This window comes from Suricata suricatta, chromosome 8 (genome assembly GCF_006229205.1).
Source record: "Suricata suricatta isolate VVHF042 chromosome 8, meerkat_22Aug2017_6uvM2_HiC, whole genome shotgun sequence".
Taxonomy (NCBI): Eukaryota; Metazoa; Chordata; class Mammalia; order Carnivora; family Herpestidae; genus Suricata; species Suricata suricatta.
Window position 1 is genome coordinate 125,109,756 of NC_043707.1, and position 21,735 is coordinate 125,131,490.

At 40.0% G+C, this 21,735-nt stretch overlaps 1 protein-coding gene across 10 annotated transcripts in view; it reads left to right on the forward strand.

The window, feature by feature from the left end:
* LUZP1 (leucine zipper protein 1) overlaps nucleotides 1-21,735 on the forward strand; it is a 109,417-nt gene that overhangs the window by 9,034 nt on the left and 78,648 nt on the right. The window lies entirely within an intron of this gene.

Genomic DNA, 21,735 nt, shown 5'->3' on the forward strand with positions numbered 1-21,735 from the left:
CGCGGTGAACTTTCCGCAGCGCGCGCGGCCCGCCTCCCTGCGCACCCCCGCCCCTGCCCGGGCCGGGAGGGAGCCATGGCTTCCCGAAGCGCAGGAATGGAGTGCGGTTTCTGGGGCCCGCGGCCGCCGGCTGCGGGAGCTGCCTGCGGGGAAGCCGGCGTCCAGGAGCGGCCGGGCTGGGGGTTCGGAGCCCGCGTCGGAGCTCTCGGAGGTGCCTGCGGTTTCTCTTTAATAACCTCGGAGGCGGCCCTGTGAGCCGAGAAAGACCATCTTGCTCCGGAGCATCTGCTGCTTCGTCGCGTCAGCCCCTTTTCTAACACTGCAGAGCTTGTTGTGGCTTGTTTCGGAAATGCCGAGACCAGTGCTCACACTTGAGGGTGGGAGAAGGGAAGAGGAGAGGCACCCCCCCCCCAAACAAAAAACAACAAAGCTCAAACAACCCTGCAGTGTAATCTCCAGAAAACTGGAGACTGCTTGCGGATTCTCCGCCGCACCTTCGCTGACTTGAATGACCTTGGGGAAAGAAATGTGCTTCTGAGCTCCTGCTGCCTTATCTGTTGATTGAGGAGAAGACACTCTCTGGACCTCCCTGCCTTTTGGGGATATTTTGAGAGGTGGGGTTTGTTCAGGGCATTTTTTGGACAGCTGCCGCTCTGGCCTCAGGAGTTGGCCTGGTGTCAGACTTGGGGAATTCAGATCACCTAGTAAGAGTTTGTTAGCTCGGGTTAGGGAGGTAGACGTTTGGGTTTTGCGAGGATGTTTCTCTTCGGGGTACGTTCCAGATGATTTTCTGTCACTTTGTGTGCAGCTTTGGTGGCACTCGTGTGGCCAAGTTAAATAACTCCCATAGAAAATTCTTTTGTCAGAAATAATTATTTTGCTGAGATTCCCCTTGGGGCAGATTAAGGTTTTGCTTGATTTACTCAGAAGAATTTTCCAAGTGTCTAAAATTAAATCACATTGCTAAACATAGCAACTAAAGTCTGAAAAACTGGAAATAGTGGGATGGGGAAGGCAGCAAATACGTGTTCTCTGGTCTGTGATTACCAACAGGGATTGTGAATTACCTTGATTCATTGGTATTTTCTTCCTCTTAAATAGTTTAAGACCAGGAAAGGGAACTAGCAATGTTGAATTGCCTGCTCGGTGCCTAGGAATTGTGCCTAGGGGGTGTATATCTCCTAGAGTCTCCACAGCAGTGCTGCGAGGTGGTAATTGGTGTTCCTGGTTCACAGGTGGGCAAACTGAGGGTCAGAAGGTAAAGTGACTTTCCTCAGTTTACAGACACAGCTGGTAAGAAGAGGAGCTGGAATTCAAACCCAAGTCTGCTTCTGAGTTCCATAGTTATCTCCATTAGGTCCTAGGCCTTCCACCCAGCCGCTGGTCAAGTCTGTTAGGTCTGTTCCCCAGTACTGTTACCTTCTTTTTTTCCAGCAATGTTATCAGCATGCTCTTGAGAGGTTTTCGTTTTTTGGTAGAAAGACAAACATATAAGACGTGCTAGTTGTGTGTTCTCTATGCAGTAGGTAATCATTTTTTTTTTAAATGATAAGCATTTGTATTGAAATAAAGAGTGCCTGGGTGATCATAGGTTTCATGAATGTAATGGAAGTTGATGAATAGTTAATGGTCCTTCTGCTGGAGAGGCATGACTGTTAGGGTGACAGTCATGATCTGAAACGGAACCATTTTTCATGACATGATGTTTGGGGACACTGTCAGCTTGTGAGTAAAGCACATTACTTAACAGGGAGGACCCAGATAGTCAAGCTGAAAGATTTGGTCTAAACTTTGATGCACATAAAAGATGCTCAGCAAATATTTGCTGAAGAAATGCATGCATTCATTTTTTTAAAATCGGGGCACCTGGGTGGTTTAGTTGGTCGAGCGTCCGACTCTTGATTTAATCTCAGGTCATGATCCCAGGGTTGTGGGATTGAGCCCTACCTCAGGCTCTGCTGAGTCTGGATCCTGATTAAGATTCTCCCTCTGCCCCTCTCCCCTGCTTGTGCTCTTGCTCTCTAAAATACAAAAAAAAATCAGCTTTTGTCAAGGTCTAACTTACATACAGTGAAATTCATCACTTTTAAGTGTACAGTTTGATGAGCTTTGACAAATGTATGCAATTGTGTAATCACCACGACTGCCATCATTTGTTTAAACTGTGTGTTGTTTTTAAGATATTGGTTAGCAGAGTGATCCTTGGGAATGTTGTGAAGTTTCTGTGTTCTGATTCAAACTGATGAGATCAGAGTGAGTTCTAGAGTCAGTATGCCAGCTTCGTAGGAAATGGGGAAACCTTATTTATTGGTGAAGTGTATGAGAAAAGTAAGATTGGTAGAGCTAGGAACCTTGTTATATCTGAGGAAAGAAACCAGATTTTCATTTTAGGACAAAGGGATATACATTACGAGGGGAGATTACCCAAAGATTTATTAAGGAGTAGAACTTTTATTTTTGTTTCCTTTTTGAAATGGCACCACCTGAAATAGAAAATGTAACATCCTTGGCTCTACTTAAGAAGTACTTAACACATTATAGTTCAAATAATTCTTAAAAAAATTTTTAAATGTTTTATTTTTGATACAGAGAGCATGAGAAGAGGAGGGGCAGAGAGAGAGAGGGAGACACAGAATCCGAAGCAGGCTCCAGGCTCTGAGCTATCAGCACAGAACCCGATGTAGGGCTCAAACCCACGAACGTGAGATCATGACCTGAGCTGAAGTCAGAGGCTTAACTGACTGAGCCACTCAGGCGCCCCTATAGTTCAAATAATTCTTAAGGGTGGGGATGTTCTAAAATAATTGAAGTCCTTGTCCTTCCACCCATGACAGTATATCTTTAGTGTTTATGTCCAACTTATTTTGGTACTATTCCACAAAGGCAGTCCATCAGGTAGAAATTGTGTGTTTTTGGGAAGACATAAAATTATTTTTTCCTTTTCATAATTTCGCAGGTCACTGGACCACTCCCAATCTGCTGTAGCCCAAGTATGTCTTAGAAAAGGTTTAATACCGGGGCGCCTGGATGGCTCAGTCAGTTAAGCGTCTGGCTTCTGCTCAGGTCCTGATCTCACGGTTTGTGGGTTCGAGCCCTGCGTAGGGCTCTGTGCTGACAGCTAGTTCAGAGCCTGCCGCCTGCGTCAGATTCTGTATCTCCCTCTCTATCTGATTCTCCCCTGCTCGCACTGTCTCTGTCTCTCAAAAATAAAAAACATTAAAAAAAAAAAAAGGTTTAAAACCTCTCTTACCAAGCTTTTAGAAGCAGCCCCATTTTATCTTACTCCTGGTTTCTCTTCATCCATTCTATTTCTACATGTTGACTGTTCTGTAATCCTTCTTTCCCATTTGTCAGTCTTGAGAATGGAAACTCACCGACCTTGTGCCCTCTGTATATCATTAGGAAATAATAATTAAATTGAAATACCCGTCTACAGCTCAATATTTTGTGTGGTGATAGGGAGAAAATAATAACTATCGGTAATTATCCTCTTACATGAGGAAGCTGAGCTCAGAGCAGTTACTGCCAAAGCTAGTTAAGGGGCAGAGACCATTCATATGAACTCAGATGTGAATGGTGCTCAAGTTTGAGATCATTTTCATTATACTCTTTGTATATTAGGGTTGAGAGAGCAAGCCAAGAGCTTGGAAATAACCATATTAAAATATAAGCCAAGACATAACAAGCATTGCTAACCTTTTAAGCATTGCTGTTTTTAGCTATTACTTTCTTAATTTCTAGAGATTCTTCCTTACATTCTAAGGCATTTATAGCTCATATTTTACTGCATAACTCCCTTCCCAGACCCTGCATTTATTCTTTATGGACATGGTACTTTGTATTCACAGGCTATTTGGCTTGCCCCTTTCCCTATTTTACATGTATCTAAAAGTTCCTATCAGGTTAATCTGTCAATCATAACATATTTGGGTGTGCTCCTCTATTCCTATTTGATCTGAACAGAGAAGTATTTTTAAAACATTATTTAAAACTTGCATTAAAATTTTAAAAAATCATATCTTGTTATTTAAGTTATATATATATAACATATATATATATTTAGAAAAATGATTTTTTCCACAAACTGAGTATATCTATGTAGCTAGCACCTAGATCAAGAACTGGTACCCAGAAGCCCCTGCTGAGTTCCTTTCCATTCCCTGTCTCCCTTTCACCTCCCTGGGTGACTTCTAACAGTGTATATTAGTTTTGCCTGTTACTATACTTTTTTTAAAAAAATTTTTTAATGTTTTTATTTATTTTTGATACAGAGAGAGACAAAGCATGAGAGGGGGAGGGGCAGAGAGGGAAGGAGACACAGAACCGGAAGCAGGCTCCAGGCTCTGAGCTATCTGTCAGCACAGAGCCTGATGCGGGCTCGAACCCACAAACGTAAAATCTGACCTGAGCCGAAGTCGGAGGCTTAACTGACTGAGCCACCCAGGCGCCCTTGTTACTGTACTTTTGTAAAATGGAATCATACAGCAGATACTCTTTTGAGTCTGGTTCCTTCTGTTCAACAGTATGTTTGTGAGTAGCAAAAACTTTTAAAAGTTTTCTTTAGGGCTTGGAATAAAAACCAAATTCAAATTCTTTATCTTGCCTATGATGACTTGTATAATCTGGCCCCTGCCTACTATCCCATCTTCACCTGATGCCAGTCTTCAGTCTTGTCCCTTATGCGTCGATCACATCAGCTTCTTATTTATTCTTAACAAGCACTTTGCTACCACAGGGCCTTTGTACATGTGGCTCTGCCTTCCTTGAACACTCTTTTCCCTGCTCTTTGCCTGGCTGCCTTCCTCAAACCTCAGCAGGTGTATCAGAGATACTTTCACTCATCTTATTTTGCTATTCCTTTTCCGTTATTCCCAGTTACTGGCATCTGTTGCCCCCTTTCACAGCACCTATCATAATTTATAATCATATCTGCTTGCATGATTATTATGTCTTCCTCGCTAGACTTCACAAAAATAGGGTTCTCCTCTGTTTTGTTCATTAGTGTATAGCTAGTATCTGGAAACAGTGACTAACATGTGGTAGGTATTTAATATTTAGTGACCACATTCCCATTCAGCACCTTTATTCCCATTATCATTTGTCCTTTTCTCTTATGCCCTTTAACTATTTAAACTTTTCCATCTTCAAGGCTTAGCTCAGTTCCCCTCTATGAAGTCTGCTGACTTCATAAATTTACTTTGCAAAAGTAAATCTTCTCTAAAATTTTGACATTTTTTGCTGATTCCCCTCATGTTCTTGGGAAGTTATATTAGAATGAATCTTATCTACCTAGTTGGATAAAAAGCTCTCGCACCCCCCCCCCAACCTTGCAGCTTATAGTGTCAGTACCCTTTATATTCTTGGTTAGTTTCACAAGTGTTTGTCTTTGATTGGATCAGAGCTTCTTCATCAGATGCTAAGTTGTTTTAGCCAGTACTCCCCTCAATTCCTTTCACTGAGCTTTGCATGTAGTAGGCCGTCAGTAGAATTTTTGATGATTGATCATAATGATGCTTATGTATAGGTAGCAGTTTTAATTTTTCAGGCTTATTTACATGGACTCCTTTTATTAGAATTCTGCTTAATGTTTCTTTAATCCAGAGGTTGGGAGTGCCCCTACTGCTTCAGGAGTTACAAGAATTATTATGGTGTGAAAGTACAGGAGTCCAGTCCTGGTGCCACAAAGCACATACTTCTTTGGAATCTGTCACTGGCAAAGAAGTAACTACCGTTCCTTCTTGGAAAGATGCTTAATCAGTGCTTTTGTAATGCTCTCAGATTGGAGTCATTAACTGAAACGAGATATGAGGTAGTAGTACCTCACTTGAACTATTTTGTTGAATAACATTTATCTTGATGTCAACAATGAAAATTCCAAGCCAATTAACTCTGTTTAAAACTACCTTCTCTCTGACTTGGCCACTAAACTGTCTCAGTAGTCATTTTTCTTTTACTAAAGGCAGAATAATGTATGTACTAATATTGTATATACTTACTTTAAACCAACTTAAATGCAAATTTAAATTAGTAACTGGGATGATTTAACTTAATATACATGTGGCACAATTGGGTGATAAAGTGTAAAATTTTTTTTTTTTAATTTATTTTTGATACAGAGAGAGACAGAGCATGAGAGGGGGAGGGGCAGAGAGAGGGAGACACAGAGTCGGAAGCAGGCTCCAGGCCCTGAGTGTATCAGCACAGAGCCTGACATGGGGCTCGAACCCATGAACATGAGATCATGACCTGAGCCGAAGTCGGAGGCTTAACCGACTGAGCCACTCAGGCGCCCGAAGTGTAAAATTTTTAAAAGAGGTGCCTAATACATATTTTAAAGTAATGATCATTTTGACTTTTTTTTTTTTAAGTTTATTTATTCACTGAGAGAGTGAGAGCCTGTGCTTTTGCAAGGAAGGGAGGGAGAGAATCCCAAGCACCTCTGTACTGCCAGCATGGAGCCCAATGAGGAGCTTGAACCCAGGAACTGTGAGATCATGACCTAAGTCAAAACCAAGAGTCTGATGCTTAACTGACTGAACTGCCCAGGCGTCCCTTGACTTTTTTTTTTTTTTAATTTTAAATAAACTCTGAATCCAGTGTGGGGCATGAACTCATGACCCAGGGATCAAGAGTTGTATGCTCTGTAGACTGAGCCAGCCAGGTGCCCCATTTTGACTTTTCTGGTGGAATTATATCAGAAGATTGTAGGGTAATTTAGTAATTGTTTTTGTCGAAATGTTGGAGTAGAGGTACTTAAATTTCTGAGAGATGTTGGACTAATTTTGTTCATAGTTTTCTGTTATTTTTTCCTCTAATAACTTTATAAATGTTTTATAAAACCAGTTTATGTGCTTTTTACCCTTTTTATTCTAACTAGGTCAAAATACATTTACATTTATCTATATACATATGTATATTTGTATATGTATGTGCATATGTATATATGTACATATATATGTGTATATCTACACGTATATGTATATATACATTTATATATTGTAAATATAAGTGTTAATAATCCTTCAGACCACCACTGGACTTTAATAATTAAAAATTTTCTTTCGAAATGTGAGGAAACAAGTGATAAACTATAGGAATTCATTGTAAGAAGTGACTTTCAGAGTGGATGATAAAGGTAGTTTGTACACAACCCAATCTCTTTTACACATTCACAGTGGAATTGTTCATAATTATATTGGCTTCTAGGCATCATGAGATCTTAGAGTATGTTTCTGAAATCATTCACTTTTAGTCAAGTAAACTTTTGTTAAGTGTGGTTTGTTGTTTGATTCTTTGACAGTTGGTTATCTATTTGTGTCTTAGTTTCATTCCTTGACCATTTTGATTAAATAGCATTTCACCTTAGAAGATTATTTAAAACTACATGGTTCCAGTTATGCAGCCTCAGAAAGCCTCATTTTTTCCATTTTTATAATGGGGAGCGTGGTTGTGAGGATTAAGTAATTTATTTATTCTTTATTATTTTAAACTTTAAAATTATTTTTAAAAATGTTTTTATTTATTTTTGAGAGACAGAGCATGAGTGGGGGATGGGCAGAGAGAGAGAGGGAGACATAGAATCCGAAGACAGGCTTCAGGCTCTGAGCTATCAGCACAGAGCCTGAAGCGGGGCTTGAATCCACGAACCGTGAGATCATGACCTGATCCGAAGTCGGATGCTTAACCTACTGAGCCACCCAGGTGCCCCTAACTTATTATTTTCTTAAACTTTTCAAATGTTTTATTTATTTTTGAGACAGAGAGAGAGAGAGAGGGAGGGAGCGCATGAGAGGGGGAGGGGCAGAGAGAGAGAGAGGGAGACATAAAATCTGAAGCAGGCTCTAGGCTCTGAGCTGTCAGCACAGAGCCTGATGTGGGGCTTGAACCCACTAATGTGAGATCATGACCTAAAGTTGGAAGCTTACCTAACTGAGCCACCCAGGTGTCCCTGATTAAGTTATTTATTAAATTGTTGACATTTATTTATTTCTAAGAGACAGCATGAGCTGACAGCTCCAGGCTTCGAGCTGTCAGCCCAGAACCCAACGTGGGACTCGAACTCACGAATTGTGAGATCATGACTTGAGCCGAAGTCAGATGCCCAACCGAGTCCCCTGATTAAGTAATTTAATGTACAGAAGCATTTAGGTCATCATGCCTGGTACACAGTAGCTATTAGTCATTTAAGTATTACATTTTTCTTTACCCAAAGAATAGAAGAAACATTTCCTCTTTTCATTATTTTAAAAATTAATATGATTTAGTCTTAAGTCAGATAACATCTTTATATACTGGGCAGACTAGAAAAAACTCAAGAATTTATGGTGCACCTGGATGGCTCAAGTCAGTTAAACATCTAGATTTGGCTCAGGGCATGATCTCGTGGTTCATAAGTTCGAGCCCCGTGTCAGACTTTGTGCTGACAACTCAAGAGCCTGGAGCCTGCTTCAGATTCTATGTCCCCCTCTCTCTCTCTCTCAAAGACAAATAAATATTTTTTAAAAAATTAGAAAAAAAACTCAGGAATTTTTAAAAGCTTAATCTTAACTTTACTAATTTCTTAAATGTTTACTTACTTTGAGAGTGGGAGAGAATCTCAAGTAGGCTCCATGCTCTGACATGAGGCTTTATATCACAGCCTAGACCAGTATGAAGAGTGTGGCACTTAACCTACTGAGCCACCCGGGTGACCCTTAACTTTACTAATTTCTGATGAAGCTAAGTAGCTTTCTCAGTGACTAGTTTGTTTATTCATTTGAGAGAGAGAGCACAGTAAAAAGGGGCAGAGGGAGAGAGAAAATCTCAAGCAGTCTCTGTGCCCAGGGCAGATCCCATGGCAGGGCTCCATCCCATGACTCTGCGATCTTGACCTGAATCAAAATCAAGAATTGGAAGGTCAGCCGACTGAACCATACAGGCGCCCATCAGTGACTAGTTATTTTCCTTGAACGACTCATCCTTAGCCCAAATGTTGGCAATTTGGTTATAATTGGTACAAGGGAGAGACAATTTCTGGGTGTTTTAGCTAGTCCTTTATCACTTAAAGATAGACTCTGCAACTGGAAATTGAGACTAATGGTGAGATAATACATGAGAATATTTCAAACCATGGTAATATTTGAAAATTATTTAAAAGGGGCGCCTGGGTGGCTCAGTAGGTTAAGTGTCGCTTCGGCTCGGATCATGATCTGACGGTTTGTCGGGCTCTGTGCTGACAGCCAGTTCAGAGCCTGGAGCCTGCTTTGGATTCTGTATCTCCTTCTCTCTCTGACCCTCCTTTGCTCGCACTGTCTCTCTCTGTCTCTCAAAAATAAAACAAATTAAAAAAAAATTTAAAAATTATTTAAAAATACTATTTAAAATTATAAAATAAAAATTATTTAAAAACAATCTGGTTATGGAATTTTGGGATAGTGATACTAATATTGTAAGCCATTTACTTTTGCTTATTCTAAGTACGTATCACAAGTGATTTTACAACATTATAATATTTGTCAGGTACTATCTTAAGCATTTTAAGTACATTATTTCATTTACTCGTTCATTTAACAAATATTTATTGAGTGCCTGCCATGTGTCAGGCACATAATCTTATTTAGTCCTTACCACACCCACGAAATAGGTATATTGTTTATTATTATAGTCCCATTTCACAGATGAGGAATTGGGGCACAGAGAAGTTATGTATCTTGCCAGTGTTACAGACTTGTCCAGGATCAGATTTGGGATTTAAAAAAAAAAAATGAATGACAGTTGCTGAAATCCTGGCACAAGTTACTTGTATGTCAGATTCTTTTTCTTTAGAAGGATATATATATCTGTATAAAGTAGGCTTCAAGCCCAGCATGGAGCTCAGTGCAGGGCCTGAACTCACCACCAGGACATAAAGACCTGAGCTGAGATTAAGAGTCAGATGCTTAACTGACAACCCAGGTTTTATATTTTTATATTAAAAATATGTTTTTTAAGATTATATTATTTGAAATCTCTACACCCAATTTAGGGCTTGAACTTATAACCTGGAGATCAAGGATTGCATGTTTCACCAACTGAGCCAGCTAGATGCCATTTTATTTATTTATCAATTACTTTTCTAATTTTTTTTAACATTTTTATATATTTTGAGAGGTAGAGGGTGGGCAGGGGAGGGGCAGAGAGAGAGGGAGACACAGAATCTAAAGCAGGCTCCAGGCTCTGACCTGTCAGCACAGAGCCCAATGCAGGACTTGAACTCAGAGCTTGAACTCGGGAACCGATGAGATCATGACCTGAGCCGAGTCGGCAGCTCAATCTGACTGAGCCACTCAGGCACTAGGCGCCATTTTAGAAGGATATACATATTTTACACATGCGCGCGCACACACACATGGGGGAGTGGTAGAAGAGAGGGAGAGGGAGAATCCCAGGCAGGCTCCACACTGCCAGTGCAGAGCCTGAGGATGAGGCGCTGGATCTCACTGTGAGATCATAAGCTGAACTGAAATTAAGAGTTAGGTGCTTAACCCTCTGAGCCACCCAGGTGCCCCTTGGAGAAGGATATTAATCAAATTTTGAAGTGTGTGGTAAATAGGTTACAAAGTGCTTAGAGCAGAATGCGTTAGGCTAGGTAAGCTACACTAGGATAATTTCCTTTCTAACCCCATATCCATCTCTTTAAACAAAAACCAACAAAAGAACAAAAGCAACTTTGAAGTTCCTTCTTTTGGAGAATTCCAGTTGATCCAAACTAGCCTGAACCAAATGTAAATTTTCAAGAAGAATGGCTATAAATAATTGTATTAAACACTGTTCCTTTAGAGGCACTCTGGGAGCCAGTGTTATGGAAGCATGATAGTTTAAACAACCTCGGTTATTATCCACAGTGTCAACTTTGCTGCTCTTACATAGAACTGGTATGATATTTCAGATTTTCAGTTTTGTTAGCTATAATTTTATAGTTGTCTCTGAGGGGTATCTGTAAGGTAATATGACTTTTTTTGAAAACCAGTATCAAGTTTCCAAACTGAGAAATAACTATATATTTATTTTAATGAGATTTCCAAATTGAAATGTTTGGTATACTTCTTTTGGCATATTGCACATTCAATTGTGACAAATCTTCATTTTGGGGGAGTTAAATTTAACTTTTGGAGATAAGCAAGTCTGGTGAATGAAGTTAGTAATCAGTTATGGTTTTTGGTCATAAATAATTCTAAGAGGTGGACCCTAGGATTTTTGTGTGTGAGGCTAGTCTTTGAGAATCTGCAAGTAGATTTTTAAAAAGGTTTTAAGCCTTGGTGGCATTGTTAGAAGAGTCTTGCTTCCGAAGATAACTTACATAACAGCACTGATTTTGGACCTTTATAAATAAAAATCAGGGCACCTGTGTGGTTCAGTTGGTTGAGCATCTGACTTCGGCTCACATCATGATCTCATGGTCCGTGGGTTCAAGCCCTGCGTCAGGCTCTTGTGCTGACAACTCGGAGCCTGGAGTCTGCTTTAGATTCTGTGTCTCCCCCTCTCTCTGCTCATCCCATGATCATGCTCTGTCTCTCTTGGCCTCTCAATGATAAATGTATGTTAAAAAAATAAAAATCATTGTTTGAATATCACTTGCTTAACGAATTCTTGATTTAATTGAAATTTTCTATAATGAAAGCATTATATTAATATCAAGATCTTACATATAGCCTTGAAAAATTAGTCTCTTTTGGGGCACCCAGGTGGCTCAGTCTGTTAAATGTCTACTCTTGATCTCTGCTCAGGCCATGATCTCATCGTTCCGGAGATTGAGCCCTTTGTCAGGCTTTGCGCCGACAGTGTGGACTTTGGTTGGGATTCTGTTTCTCCCTCTCTATCTCCCTCTTTCTCTGCCCCTTCCCTGTTCTCTCTCTCTCGCTCTCAAAAATAAACAAACTTGGGCGCCTGGGTGGCTCAGTCGGTTAAGCCTCCGACTTCGGCTCAGGTCAGATCTCACGTTTGTGGGTTCAAGCCCCGTGTGGGGTTCTGTGCTGACAGCTAGCTCAGAGCCTGGAGCCTGCTTCTGGTTCTGTGTCTCCTTCTCTCTCTGACCCTCCCCCTCTCATGCTCTGTCTCCTTCTGTATCAAAAATAAATAAAACATTAAAAAAAATTAAAAAAACAAACAAAAAAACATTGGTCTCTTTTTTCTAAAAAATACGTTTTTAAAAAGGAAAAGAACACATTTATTAAAAAATTATTTTTTATAGTTATTTATTTTTGAGAGACAGAGACAGCGTGTGAACAGGGGAGAGGCAGAGAGAAAAAGACACAGAATCTGAAGCAGGCTTCAGGCTCTGAACAAGCACAGAGCCCGATGTGGGGCTCCAACTCACGGACTGTGAGATCACGACCTGAACTGAAGTTGGATGCTCATCAGACTAGCCACCCAGGCACCCCAAGAACACTTTTGGTCTGTTGAGAGGCAAATATATATAGGAACAGATTTGAGCTTCATTATAATTAAAAGGTGAAATGTGTTTTCTTGACCCACTTACCCAGGCCTTACATGTGTAGGCTTTCTGTAAGAGTGAAAGAGTTCAGATACAAAAATGATATCACCTACCTTGGTCTGACAGCATTTCCTTTTTCTAAAAATAAAGAAATCTCTGGTTTTATCCAGTTCCAAGTTAACTGGGTAAGGTAAATGCTGAGCAAGATAAATGTAGTTAATTTTTGGCTCTTCAAACCTTGGAATAGCTTTATCACAAATGTGTGCTGTCTTCCTAATTATCTGGGGGGTATTTATCTTATTTAGGCCATCTTAGTGATTTATCTCTAGTATCTGAATAAGCAGAATTATAATTGAAAAATTTCTAAGGATTCTTAGTCATTGAGAAATAATAAAACCTAACATTTATTGACTATGTGCCAGCCACTGTATTTAAATGCTTTTTATTCTTTATTTAATCTTCCTCTCAACAGTCCCTTGGGGTAGATACTATTATTATCCCCATTTAATAGATGAAAAATCCTTAAGATATGAGATCAGTTTGCCTAAAGTCAACAAAACTGGTGAATGCCAAGCTAGGATTTGACTCCTGAGTTTGCTATTGAATGTTACAATGAGCACATGATGATTTTATTAACTGTATGCATTTAAGATCATCATTCCGTAAGTAAATGAGGTCAACATTGGCTTATGTTCCCTAGGATAGGAAGAATATCATTTTTAGATCTTGATAAACTTAAAGATGTATTAAATATCTTTAAAATGGAAGGCTGCTCCAGAGTACACAGAAGCTGAATGCATGTAGAAGATAGTACAAAGTTAGTTTAGGCTGTTTGTGTGACAAAAAATTGGTTGCTGGTAGGTTTATATCAGGAATAGCAGCTTCTATGCTTTCTGCCACAGCTATACTGGAGTATGATATGAGATATTCTTAGTAAAATTTTATAAAATGATATACTTTTCAACTAAATTCTTTTTTTGGAGGAGTTTGAGGACTGATGATTACGTTAGACTTGTTTTAAAACTTGATCCAGAGGTGATTTGAAAGACTATCAGAATCGTAAAGAGATATGGTGAAAAAATAGATGGGTTGGTAGTGAGGCAGTTAATGGAGCAGGGAGAAATAATCCAGGAGGGATAAAATTTCAGAACATGAAAGTCAAGAGGAGTGGGATTAGAGCAGAAATAGGGGAGGTAGGTGGCTGTTCATTAAATGGGTATAATCCAGCAGAGTGCAAAGAATCTTTATGGAAGAAAGGTAGAGAGCAGACAAGCAACAGTGACTTCATTTACATTTTTGGTCGGCTTCACATCAAATTTAAAAGCCAATAATTTAGTCTATTCAATTTACAGTACCTGTTTTACATTTAACTCAGGGCTCATTAAGGTGGGCAAAACAAAAAGACAAAAAAAGTGCCGAATATAGTCCCTTGTTTCTAAGGAATTTAAAATTCTAATTGGGGAGACAGTACATAGGTTTTGAAACAGTTCATGAGTATTCGTGACCAGGGCACCTGAGTGGCTCAGTCGGTTAAGTGACCGACTTTTCGGCTCAGGTCATGATCTCACAGTTAGTGAGTTTTAGCCGCACATCAGGCTCTAACAGCTTGGAGCTTGGAGCCTGCTTTGGATTCTGTGTCTTCCTCACTCTGCCTTTCCCCCTGTTCATGCTCCCTCTCAAAAATAAACATTAAAAAATAAAAATTAAGGGGCGCCTGGGTGGCTCAGTCGGTTGGGCCTCCGACTTTGGCTCAGGTCAGATCCCACGTTCGTGGGTTTGAGCCCTGTGTTCGGCTCTGTGCAGACAGCTAGCTCAGAGCCTGGAGCCTGCTTCCGGTTCTGTATCTCCCTCTCTCTCTGACCCTCCCACTCTCATGCTCTGTCTCTCTCTGTATCAAAAATAAATAAAACATTAAAAAAAATGAAAAAAAATTAAAAAGAGTTCCATGACAATATCGGATCATATGTAAATGCTAAAATGAGTGATACTGACTGGTGATTCCAGAGCTTAGATTTCATAAACCAACCATATTTCAAAAGAACTTTTTGTTTTCCTAGTAAGGTCATTAAATTGAAAAACTACCTTTCATTTAATTACCACTTTCATAAAAGATGGAACATTTTAAATTAAAAAATCTTTATTGTTGAGAGACAGATGAGCAGAGGAGGGGCAGAGAGCAAGAAGACACAAAATCTGAAGGGCTCTAGGCTCTGAGCTGTCAGTACAAAGCCCAACATGGGGCTCGAACTCATGAGCTGCGAGATCATGACCTGAGCTGAAATCGGACACCTAGCCAACTGCGCCACCCAGGTGCCCCAAAGATGGAACATTTTAAAACAAAGTGAAAAGGCATTCTCTCAGATGAGTTTTTATATTGAATAATTTAGGCATATGGAAAATTTAGTATTTGGTGAAAATGCCACAATCCATGGTACAGTGGTAAATGCTCTAGAAGGTCTGTTGTTATGCTACTAATTTATGTCAAAATGACAGGTAATAGTTTTCTGAGATTAGTCTGAGCTGAAGTGGTCTGTGAGGTCTTCATGGAGTCAGTTGCTGGATGGATAGGATATGAATAGACAGAAAGGAGGAGGATGGTTTTCCAGGCCAAGGCAACACAAAACAAAGATATACTGCATTTGGGATAAACTATATTATCGATTGGACCCAAGAATACTTGTTTGTTCCACCTTTGAGGATCACTGTTGGGGCAGCCTCGAGCTGGCAGCCTTGTTTTCCTCCTTCAGACATCTGTAGTTGCTGGGAGCCCCCACTTGGTCTATATCAGGCATGCCAACTCCACATGTCATTCTAGGGTGTGAAGTGGCAGTGCTGGGGGTGGGGCCCCTGGCTCTCCTTGGATAGTGCCAGGCTCTTGAGCTGATCCTGGCCTGTGTTGCCCCCAAAGTAGCTTGGCTCCCTGCCTGTCCCATAGGCAGCACTTAAGAAGTAAACACACCTAAACAGGTAGTCATCTACCACAAAGATACCTGTGAGGAAGTAGGGCTTCTTACCTGCTTTCCTACTAAATAACTGCTTTGGTGCCAGAGAATATCACCAGGGGAGGAGAGAGTGTCTTAAAGTGGGGACTTCTCTTGTAGAAGAGGCCTCCGAGGCCACTCAACTCAGGGAGGATCACCATTTGTCTCTGCCTGGACTAGCTTGGATGCCAGCCAGGCTGCTCCATCCATCCACTCAGAACCGTGTCTCCTCCGTGGGGTCCTGTACAGGATTGTGAGGCATGGGGTGGTGAGGAGGAGGTGTGAGTGAGCACTGGGGAAAGAGGGAGCTCTGCATGCGTTGGGACAAGGAGGTCAGTACACTGGCCGCGGGCACAAGCCCTGCTTCTAAGCCGTTAGCTGTATCTAGTTGGACAGCTCGGGCTCCAGACAGTTGCAAGTTGGAAGTTTTCTGTTGAAGTGCCTACTTCAGCTGACAAAATTTTAAATGTTTTAGAAAAGTTTTCAAGTTCTAACAGTTTTTCTTCACTACTGAAAGTTCTGAAAGCATTGTCTTTCATTCTAAAAACAATAAACCACTTTCTGTGAGGTAGTTTTAAACACTAAAGAATTAGTAGACATCAGGTACCTGCCATATAGTAGATGCTAAAGAAATGACTGATAATATTATTGCCACACTGCTGTTAATATATATAGGACAAATTCTGCTAAACGAAAAAAATTCCTCTGCATCTGATAGTTAATCTAACAATGGCATTTATTAGGGTACAATTTCCATAACTAAGAACTTATACAATGTTTAGTGGTCTGAAATATACTAAATATACTATTTTTCCCCCAAACAAGCATTTCCAAACTAAAGGAACCCTTTTAAATTCCAGTTCAATCCCAAGGGAATTTTAGAGAATCTCAACATACCTCAAATAAATTGTGTCATAAAAGCATGTGGATATAGAGTAACACAGCAAAGAACTTGAGACAAAAAAGGTTCACCTTACCTTGTCCCCTCCCCAACTTTAGTTAACTAATACCACATATGCCTTCAGCTTTACCAATCTCATAATCTTAGAGTTTACTTTTTTCCATATCATCATTAATTTCTATCCCTTATTCAAAACTTTTAATATACTTTTTTTTTTTAACTTCCTAAATTCAGATCTTTATGTTCACACTTGATTTCTACAAAAATCCTCAACTGGCTTCCTTTCCAGTAATCTATACAACAAGTCCTGATTAATCAGTCTACAGTTCTAAATTTATCAGTGTCTTACCTTCAATGGTTCCTAAATGGTGGCAAGAGCAAGTCCAAAATCCTCAGTATAATGTTCAAGATTGTTCAGAATCTGAGCATAACCTCATTAATCTTATCTCCTCCTAATCCATAATCTAAACTCTATTATTGGAGCAGCAAGTATTCTTTTTTTTTCCACAGTTCCACAGAAAGTGGTTTATTGTTTTTAGAATGAAAGACAATGCTCTCCTCTGTTTTAATTATGTTTGGTGACTTTCAGGATCCACATGGATCACTTTTTCCCCCCATCCCATTTCCTAGTATGCACTTTGTCTAGTACCTACGTTTTATCAATTACTGTCTCATCATCCTTTGCTCTCTTTTGAGTCCTTCCTTTGAGAATAGGAATATACGGAAGTCTTTTCTATCCTAAATAAATAAAACCCTCTGCCTTTCTATCTTTTAGAGTTATTGCCATATTTTTTCTTTTATGCTCAAACATCTTAGAGTATTCTGTATACTGCCTTTTCCTTTATACTCATTTGTTAATGCCCTTCCTGTCTTGTTTCTATTTCCAATACTTTACTGTAAGTGCCCTTTCAAAAGACCCAGTGTCCATATAGTCAGTCATTTTCATAGCCTTTGTCTTGCTTATTAATCTCTCTTCAGTATTGAAGCTATTGATCATCGTCTTCCTTGGACCTCTGTTCTTTTAGTAGGAGTTAAAAATATTTGTGTTTGGCCCCATCTAGCCTGCTAAGGCCAATTTTCCTGGAACTTGGCTGGTTATTGGACTCTGATGTTCATCTTAGGACCTGTACTGACTAGCAGAGAAGGGGTGGAGCTGGTTGGCACCATGCATCTCATAGTGCTCTGTACCCTGTGGACTTTTAAATAAATAATTTATTTGACTTGCTAGTCTTCTTGTTCTCTCTCTTTTTCTCTCCCTAAACCTGCTATGACTTGTTTGTAAAATGGATTGCCCACTTCTACTCTTTTGACTCTGGTTATATACTGTAGCATATAAAAACAGACATGTCTTTTAATTTATTTTTTTAAATGTTTATTTTGAAAGGAGAGCAAGTGTGAGTGGGGGAGGGGCAGAAAGAGAGGGAGAGCAAGAATCCCAAGCAGGCTTCACACTGTCAGTGCAGAGCCCAACACAGGGCTTGATCTCACAAACCCTGGGATTACCACCCGAGGTGAAGTCAAGAGTCAGACGCTCAACCAGCTGAGCCACCCAGGTGCCCCAGACATGTCTCTTTTTAGAGCAGACTTTTGGAAAGAGTGGTATGAATTAAGTTCTTTGGTAAACTCATGTGAGATTTGAAATGCTCCAGAAAACTTGGGGAAGTTTAACAAATGTCAGTTAATGGCCTTAATGAGAAAATTTTTAAGTGTTCTCTTTTATTTTAGTATTTTCATGGAAGGCTATTTCTGGGGGGGAAAAACCACATCAGATTCTATCACAGCAAAAATAATTACACTGAAATATTGGTGTAATAGAGAATCTAAGTCCCATTTATTTTTAGGGATATTTACTATAATAACACTGAAATGTGACAGTTCCCTGGAGTTTGTTATTAGGATTTTGACTTGAATTTGCCAAGACAGTTTCAGAAAGTTGGAGGGATAGCTGAGAAGTAGTGGCATGAGCAAATGTGGGTTAGGCTAATAGAAATTTAGTAGAGCAAATTTTTGAGATGACATGATTTTTTTGAGAAGGAAACAGTATTGGGAAATGCCACTTTTTGTTGTTGTTTTGCTATGTTAAATAATCATTGAAGCCTTGTATCCCAAAATTTTTTTTATCCTTAGGGATTTGAGTCATTCTCTGTTCTCAGATGTTTATCACCTTCCCATACAGGAAGTGGAGTTATTCAGCCTCAAGAGATAATAAAGAGCTTTGGACTGAGTCTGGAGGTTTTGGTTCAGTTTTTGGCATTATTTAGCTATATATATATAGACTTGAGCAAGCCACTTTACTCTTTGGGCTTCATATTTGTCAAATGAGAAGGTAAAGTAAATAATTTCTGAAAAGATAACTACCATTTTAATATGAGATGTTTTGATAAAAAGCCATTCACAATGACTCTCAAAGTCAATTTACCAATTAGAAATGTGATAATTTGTACTGAGATAAGTTTGTGACAATTTGTATTAAGAGATAAGAGTTTATAATGTGTTGTTTGACATGTAAGAAACAACAGTGGAGCTGTAACTTAAAAATGGTAGAATAGAGGCTCACATCAGCACTAGTGTTAAATGGATTATAAATTTACTAGAGGGGCACCTGAGTGGTTCAGTTGGTTAAGTGTCTGACTTTTTAAAATTTATTATTTTTTTTAACGTTTATTCATTTTTGAAAGACAGAGACAGAGGGTGAACAGGGGAGGGGCGGAGAGAGAGGGAGACACAAGCATCCAAAGCAGGCTCCAGGCTCCGGGCTGTCAGCACAGAGCCTGACATGGGGCTTGAACTCATGAACTGTGAGATCATGATCTGAGCCGAAGCCAGATGCTTAACCGACTGACCCACTCAGGCACCCCTGACTCTTGATTTTGGCTCAGGTCATGATCTGATTGTTCTGAGTTTGAGCCCCATGTCAGCGTGAAGCCTGCTTGGGATTCTCTCTCCCTCCCTCTCTGCCCCTCCTCTGCTCATGCATACTCTCTCTCAAAAATAAATAAACTTAAAAAAACTTTACAAGAGAATATTACTGAACTATGGCGATCCTAAAATGTGAAATCGCATGGAAAACAGGTAAAATGGCAGAGTGAAATAATATTAATTATAGGTAATGACATTTGGTTAGCCCTTATTATATGCCAGCCACTATTTTCAGATGATTTTATAATGCATTGAGTCCTTAAATAATTCTGTGTGGTAGCTACTATCCCTCTTTTACACGTGAGGACACCGAAGCACGGTTAAGCAGCTTGCCCATACTGCTATTAGGTGACATATTGTATGACTAGGTTTGTGTGACTCCAGATCCTCTGTTCCTCATACATGTATCTGTCATGTGTTAATGTTAACCTCAGGAGTGCATACACGTATACGTGCATACACCATATATGGTGGTGGGAACAAAGTATAATTCAGATATTCAACGTTTTACTAGGTTATTGTGTTTGCTTCCTTAAACCATGTGCTGTAATCTTAACATAATTTTCATTACATGTTACAATTATATTCATTTAGTAATAATCACTCACATTGACTGATTTTATGGCTTGGGTTTGAATTCCAGCCCTACATGTGATTTTCGTGTAAACTTGGTAAAGGAACTCTACCTCTTTGTGCCTCAATTTGCTCATCTGAGAAATGGAGTTAATAATACTTGCTTCCTAGTATTGTGAGAAATAAACGAGTTGATGCAAGGGGGTTAGGACGACTGGAAGTAAACATATAGTAAATGTTGGCTATTGTTAAGCTTTTAACTTTTCCAAATACCTTAAATACTATTTCCTTCAAATAACATTCCCCTTTTTTTTTTTAAGTTTGTTGAGAGCAGGCACACGTGTGCAGAAGTGGGGGAGATACAGAGAGGAGAGACAGAATCCCAAGCAGGCTCCACACCATGAGTGCAGAGCCCAATGTGGGACTCAAACCCACAAACTATGAGATTATAACATGAGCCGAGATTAAGAGTTAGATACTTAACTGACTGCAACACCCAGTGTCCCTCAAATAACATTCCTATGTGAGAGGTAGGGTCTAGAGTCTATCATTTGTTTCATTTGTTTGTTTATTTTAAAAGTATTTATTTTTTGTGTATGCTTTTTTTTTTTTTTTAACATTTATTTATTGTTGAGAGACAGAGCACAAGTAGGGGAGGGGCAGAGAGAGGAGGAGACACAGACTCTGAAGTAGCCTCCAGGCTCTGAGCTGTCAGCACAGAGCTTGATGCAGGGCTTGAACTCACAAACCATGAGATCATGACCTGAGCCAAAGTCAGACACATACTCAACTGAGCCACCCAGGCGCCTCAAAATGTGTTTATTTTGAGAGCATGAGCGCACGCGCGCGCGCGCGTGTGTGTGTGTGTGTGTGTGAGCGAGCAGAGGAGGGGTAGAGAGAGAGGGAGAGAGAATCCCAAGCAGGCTCCATGCTGTCAGAGCAGAGCCAGATGTGGGGCTTGATCTCACAACTGGTGAGATCATGACCTGAGCTGAAAATCAAGGGTTAGATGCTCAACCCACTGAGCCACCCAGGCGCCCCTAGAGTCTAGCATATTTAGTCCCATTTTATTTTATTTCATTTTTTTTCTTATTAAAAATTTTTTTTTCATGTTTTTATTGAGACAGAAACAGAGCACGAGAATCTGAAGCAGGCTCCAGGCTCTGAGCTGTCAGCACAGAGCCAGATGCAGGGCTTGAACCCAAGAACCATGAGATCATGGCCTGAGCTGAAGTCAGCTGCTTAACCAACTGAGCCACCCAAGTTCCCCTAGTCCCATTTTACAAATGAGAATTCCATGAAGCAACTTGTCTTAAGGACACCAGATCAGAATTAAATGGAATGAAATTTAAAAGGTTATTTAACCCTGGTCTGAAAGAGAAAACAAATGACTTGGGATGAGTGTCGTGTAATAGTCACTTCTCTTGTATAAGTAGGACAAGCCTGTGGTGTTTGGAATGGGAAGGAAGATCATTCCTAGCTACTCATTTCTTTTTCCAGTCTTTGCTTCCCTTCCTGCTGTTAGAGGGGGATGTTGCTGCGTCATTCCTATGTCCTGGGTAGCCATCTAGCAAGCTGAGAAACATCATTTGAAGGGTATCAGATTTGCTGGGAACTGAGGAAAAAAAACAGGGTACCTTTTCTATGAGGAAAAGGCAAAATGAATTGGAGACGTGAGCTACCAGCATGAGCTGATGCTGTCATGTGAGTTTTATGGATTTAACTCTTGACCTGCTTCAACTGAATCCCACTCTTCTGTCGTGTGTCAGTTTCCTGCAGTTGTTTAGAGGCATTTTTAGGTTTTAAAATGCTTCTAGCATTTTTTTAAAGCAGTTTTATGCGGCTTGCTATAGCTCAGCTGTCAGCACTTGATTTTGCTGCAGTATGTACTGCATGATCTCTGCATTGCT